This window comes from Prionailurus bengalensis, chromosome C1 (genome assembly GCF_016509475.1).
Source record: "Prionailurus bengalensis isolate Pbe53 chromosome C1, Fcat_Pben_1.1_paternal_pri, whole genome shotgun sequence".
Lineage (NCBI taxonomy): Eukaryota > Metazoa > Chordata > Mammalia > Carnivora > Felidae > Prionailurus > Prionailurus bengalensis.
Genome location: NC_057345.1, coordinates 97,965,892 through 97,971,975, shown reverse-complemented (window position 1 = coordinate 97,971,975; position 6,084 = coordinate 97,965,892). Strand labels below are relative to the sequence as shown.

The following is a 6,084-nucleotide window of genomic DNA, read 5'->3' as shown; positions in this document are numbered from 1 at the left end:
GAATTTGACGTTTTGATTAATTGTCTTTTCTTTTACCTAAGCACTTCTGCCTATCAGTTACCCTCCCCCCCGCCACCCCCCCCCCCCTTAGCTAATGCACATTCTGAAATAATGTCCATCTCCAACGTCAGAAACAACACAGCCCACAGATCTTGACGTTCGGACGCAGTCACCTTTTGTTTCAAGGTCGTAAGACAAGAGATGTGGAGAAGGGCTGTCCTGGGGCCTGAATGGTGTCATTCCAAGAGTGGGTGTTTAAGGTTACGGATCATGCTGTACCAGAGTCAGGCAGCAGATCCCGAGTGACAGAGGTGCCCATGTTTTCCTTCATAAATGTAGTTTCTGTGTGTTTGTGACATGGTGATGGGGGTGTGTGTGTGTGGGGGGGGGGTGCTCTGAAGCCTGAGGCCCAGGGCAGGGGCTAGGAGCTGCCATGTCCCATTATCAACCTCGGGCTCGGAGCAGGAGCAGGGAGGAGCTGAGAGGCTGTTAACATCAGATCATCTGCAGTTTTCCAACTCTTTTGCAGAACAGCATGCTGTTTAGCTGCCAAAATATTAGGACTGAAAGCAGCTGGCAAAACTGTTCATGGAGGAAGTGAGCCTGCTCGGAGAGGCCAAAGGAAAATTCTCCTCGACTGTGACCCCAGAAGGACCCCCGGGCCTCAGGACCTCTTTTGGAAGCCTCTGCTCAGTCAGCTTGGGGCTCCCTCAGACCCCAGGGCCCCGGGGGCTCCTTTGAAGAGGTATGTTCTGAGACCAGTGCTTATTGCTGGTCCTTTCTGGGGCAGAGGGACTGAGGAGACCCTTGTCATTGCTCAAAGAAATTCTCAGCCTCATACTGAACTTATTCTCAGCTTATGTTTAGTGAAACCGGAAAACAAAAAGAAGTAGACAGAAAAAGCTACCTCCATATATAACTCAGCTAATACTTCTAAAGAGACAGGCCCAACGGGGAACAAATGAAAGCCGCCTGTGCAAGTGAGTATTGAGAAGACAGAGGGGACCCATGGCTTTACTGAGACTCATCCCTGCAGCCGTTTACAAGTCTCTTTCCAAACGGCTATCACTTGGTCCTCACTGCGACCTCAGGACAGGTAGCCAGGCAGGTTTCTTTTCATTTTAGAGGATACTGACTTTGAAACATAGAGTCACTCACTCACTCAGGAAGGCACATCCAGGAGGCAGCAGAACCAAGAGTAAGACTTGGTCTTTTGGCTCTAAAATAGTGCTCTTTCCAGTGACATCAGTGTTTCAGTCTGTGGACCCTAGAGGTTTCCAGTTTTTATAAGGGGTTTGTGAATCCAAATGTATACTAGTTTCCACCTGTAGCCTCAGCTGATAGATTTATAACCACCGTCATGTGAAGAGGGTCTAGACTCTATTGACACTGATACAGAGCTCTTATGGAAGAGTCTGGCAACCGACACATTACCCCCTGCTGTATCAAGTCTCCTGGCAGAGAGGTGACATTCTTTATCACTAGTGACACTGGGCACAAAAATTCCTACAAGTGGACAGAGCTAGGATTGAGACACAAATCTTGGCTTTATGTTTTGTGGTATGCAATGGACTCGTGATTCAGATAGAGAACACTGCCCAGAGGACGTGGGAGGTGCTCAAAAATTTTATCAACTGACCAAGTGACTAAATTGGAGACGAGGAGACGTCAAATGCCAAAGGGAAAAGCAGCCTCCGGGTGGCAAGTAGGGTGGGGAAATCAGCAAGGGAATCCCCTCCCCCATGAGGGAAAAGGAATGGAAACAAACAGCAAAAGCAGTTAGCAGATTGTTAAAAACTGGAAAGCTTTTGGAATAATGACATAACCGTGCAGTCTCATTAGACGTTCTAATGGGAACAGAAAAGAAATACTCGCCGCCGATTTCCTTTCTGTTCCTGTAATCAGTAGTACATTTTTAAAGTATCTAGTAGGGTGTTAAGTCCTTTTCAATCACTATGAGTTCATCCATTCATTCAACAAATGTTCACTGCGTGGCTATTAATATGCCAGGCACTGATCTGGTGTTGGGGATATAACAGTAAACAAAACAGACAAGGGATTACCCTCATGGAGCTCACATTCTAGACAATGAAGAAATGAAAACGTTACCTACAATAAATAGTATAGCAGGTGGTGACAAGGGCTATAGAGATGATGGCAGGGGAGAGATCTAGAAATTGGCAATTTTAATTTTTTTTTCCAACGTTTATTTTATTTTTGAGACAGAGAGAGACAGAGCATGAATGGGGGAGGGTCAGAGAGAGAGGGAGACACAGAATCCGAAACAGGCTCCAGGCTCTGAGCAGTCAGCACAGAGCCCGACGCGGGGCTCGAACTCACGCACCGCGAGATCGTGACCTGAGCCGAAGTCGGACGCTTAACCGACTGAGCCACCCAGGCGCCCCGAAATTGGCAATTTTAAATACGATGATCAGGGACAGCCTCATTGAGAAAGTGATGCTTGAACCAAAGACTGAGGATACGAGGGAGCAAATCAAGCAGATATCTGAGGGAGGAACATGCCTGGTGTTCAGGAGCAACAAGGAAGCCATTGCAGGGGAACAGAGTGAGATAGAGAAGCAGGACGAGACTGGAGTCTGGGTTACACAGGACCGTACAGGCTATTGAAGGGTTAGGAGCTCTTACCCTGAGTAACATGGGAAGAGGTGATGTGATCTGACCTGCATTTTAGCAGGTTTCTCTGGCTACTGTGCTGAGAATAAAAGTAGGGAATCAAGGGTGGGATTAAGGACATCAGTTAGAAGGTTCTGGAAAAAGTCAAGAAGAGAGATGATGGTCGTCTGGACCAAGGTGGTAGCAGTGGAGGTGGTGACAAGTGACTGGACTCTGGATGTTTTATGAAGGTGGGAAAGGCAAGATTTACTAATAAATTAGATGCAGAGTGGGAGGGAAAGATTTATCAAGGGTGATGCCAGGGTTTTGAACCTGAATACAAGAATACAGTTGCCATTTAACTAACGCGAGGAAAGCAGTGGAAGGAGCATGGGTTTGGGGGAGAAAATCAGAAGTTTGGTTTTGATTGTGTTGAGTTTGAGATATATATTTGTGTGTGTGTGTGTGTGTGTGTGTGTATCTCAAAGGAGAGGTTCATATTTGAAATATGAATTTGGAAGCCATATCACGAAAAGAGTACTGAGAACATTTACCAAGAGAGTATTGGAGAGGAAAAGTGTCAGAGAACTGAAGCCTGGAGATTTGAGCAGGTTGTAATCAACCAAAGCCTGGGAATGGGTGGCCAGTGAAGTAGGAGGAAACCAGGGAAGTGTAGACCACCAGGAATCAAGCGAAGAAACTGTTTCAAGAAGCATTGCTATCTCACCTGGGGCAAAGGCTGGGAGATATTAGGCAAGATGAGCATTGAGAATTAATTGCCCATTAAACTTAGTAACATGGAAGTCAACACTGAACTGGACAAGAACAGTTTCTGTGAGGCAAATGACAGCTTGACTATTGAGGGTTAAGAGAAAACAGGAAGAAATGTAACCGGTGAATATAGGCAACTCTTTTTAGGAGCTGGATGCCAAAGAAGGTGGAGAAAGGAGAGCGTGTGGCTTGAGGGGGCCGTCAGTCAAGAGAGGCTTCTTTTTGTTTTTTGTTAATTTTTCTGGTTTTGTTGTATTTATTGGGGTGGGGGAGGGTGAGAGAGAGAGAGAAAAAAAAAGAGAGAGAGAGAGAATCCCAAGCAGAGATTCAGTGCAGAGCCGAATGTAGGACTCCAACTCATGAACCCTAAGATCATGACTTGAGCTGAAATCAACAGTTGGATGCTTAACCTACAGAGCCACCCAGGTGCCCCCCCCCCCCCCCCGCCCCAGGAAGCCAGGTCATGGGCTGAAGGGCAGGAGGGAGGAGTGGTGCTGGAGGTATTTGAAGAGATCTTCCTCCCAAGTCTGCCGTGGGGATTACCTGGCCCATAGGAGAGGCTCATAAACTGAAAGGAATTCCTGTGTCTTTGTGATTGTTGTTCAGAGCAATTTTTTTGAACATTACATATATTGTTTTTATTATTGTAGTAATATTTCATGTTTGATATAGAAAATTATGGAAAAGGCAGAAAAGTATAAAGAAAAAAGTCATGATAATTATTCTCCAAAGAAAATAGCTATGAACAGTTGGACGTGTATCCTTCCAGCCCCTTCTATGAATATACATTATGGATATCCTGTTTTGTATGTTGCTTTCTTTGCTTCACATTGTATTTCACTGTTTTCTCATGTCCTTTGGTAATGCCCCCAAGTATGATTTTTTAAAAATTTTTTAATGTTTATTCATTTTTTGATAGAGACAGACATGGGGAGGGGCAGAGAGAGAGGGAGACCCAGAATCTGAAGCAGGCTCCAGGCTCTGAACTGACAGCACAGAGCCCGATGCGGGGCTCGAACTCATGGACCGTGAGGTCATGACCTGAGCCGAAGTCGGATGCTTAACCGATTGAGCCACCCAGGTGCCCCCAAATATGATTTTTAATGGCTATGAATTCCATAAATGGCCGTAAGCATTCCATCAGGTGGCTGTTCTACCATTTACCTTGAAATTTCCCTATTTTGGACGTTAAAGTTAATACCAGTGTTTCACATGTGTAATTAATGCTGTAATGGACATCCTCGCAGAGAAATCTTTATGCTCTGGTGAATTCTTTACACTAACCTCTTAGAAATGGAATTAGTAAGTCAAAGGTAGGAACAGTTTAAAAACTCTTGATAGATATTGCCAAGCAGCCTTCCAGAAAGGTTACACTAATTTTCATTTCTTCCAGCAGCATAGGAGAATGCCCCGACACGATCCTTTTAAAAACCTTTGCAGGTCAGTATTGATTTATTGGTTTAATTTGTACTTTCTTGATGACTTGTGAAGTCCAACTTCTTTTCATTTATTTACTTCATCTGCATTTCTTTGGAAGGCCTCTGTACAGGGGAGTTTGGCTTGAGGAAAAGCTTCCCAGCGGAAATACTGTTGAAGCTGCCGAGAGTTATCTGGGCTGATCCCTTTCCATGATGCTTCTCTGGACGACAGGGACCCTCAGCTCCAGGAAGCTAGCGTGCAGCCATGACCCAGCCAGCTATGATTGCTCTGTCCCGGTTCTCGGGGAAGGCCCCTCCAGCCCCTTCCTGCCCCTAGATGGCACCTCCACAAAGAGCGAATTTCCTCCCATCCGTGACCTGGCAAACAGGAGCCATCACAGGAGTGAAGATACATCAACGGAGGGCGGCAGGCACTTGTTTCATCTCCCTGTTGGTGCAGTGCCTGAAACTTGACTTGTTTTAAAATTAAATATTTTAAAACATTTAAAAAAATTTTTTTAATGTTTATTTATTTTTGAGACAGAGAGAGACAGAGCATGAACGGGGGAGGGGCAGAGAGAGAGGGAGACACAGAATCGGAAGCAGGCTCCAGGCTCTGAGCCGTCAGCCCAGAGCCCGACACGGGGCTCTAACTCACGGAGCGCGAGATTGTGACCTGAGCTGAAGTCGGACGCTTAACCGACTGAGCCACCCGGGCGCCCCAATATTTTAAAACATTTAATTTTAAAATATTTAATTTTAAAACAAACCAAAGGAAACTGAACCCGCCGCATTGTTAGCATTGGTTTTTAAAAAGTTCTCCCGGGCCGCCTGGGTGGCTCAGTTGGTTGAGCGTCCAACTCTAAATTTTGGCTCGGGTCCTGATCCCAGAGTTGTGGGATCAAGCCCCATATCAGACTCTGTGCTGAGCATGAAGTCTGCTTAAAAGTCTCTCTCCCAGGGCGCCTGGGTGGCTCAGTCAGTTGAGCATCCGACTCTTGATTTCGGCTCAGGTCATGATCTCATGGTTTGTGGGTTCAAGCCCCACGTGGGGTTATTCGCTGTCAATACAAAGCCTGCTTGGGATTCTCTGTCTCCCTGTCCCTCTGCCCCTACCTCTGCTCGTGCTGTCCCTCTCTCAAAATAAATCAATAAACATTAAAAAAAAAAAAAAAGATTCTCTCTCTTTCTCCTTTTGCCCCTCTTCCCCACTCGTGCTCTGTCTCTAAAAAAAAATTAGTGAGTGAGTTATTTGTGAGGCAGTAGCTTTAGTCCAGAGCAA

At 45.8% G+C, this 6,084-nt stretch overlaps 1 long non-coding RNA gene across 1 annotated transcript; it reads left to right on the top strand.

The window, feature by feature from the left end:
- Positions 1–410: 410 nt before the first annotated feature.
- On the top strand, positions 411–5,304 carry LOC122480970. The gene is made up of 3 exons (XR_006296715.1): positions 411–745; positions 4,781–4,824; positions 4,922–5,304. It is a non-coding gene; the product is annotated as an uncharacterized LOC122480970 (long non-coding RNA).
- The last annotated feature ends 780 nt before the right edge of the window (positions 5,305–6,084 follow it).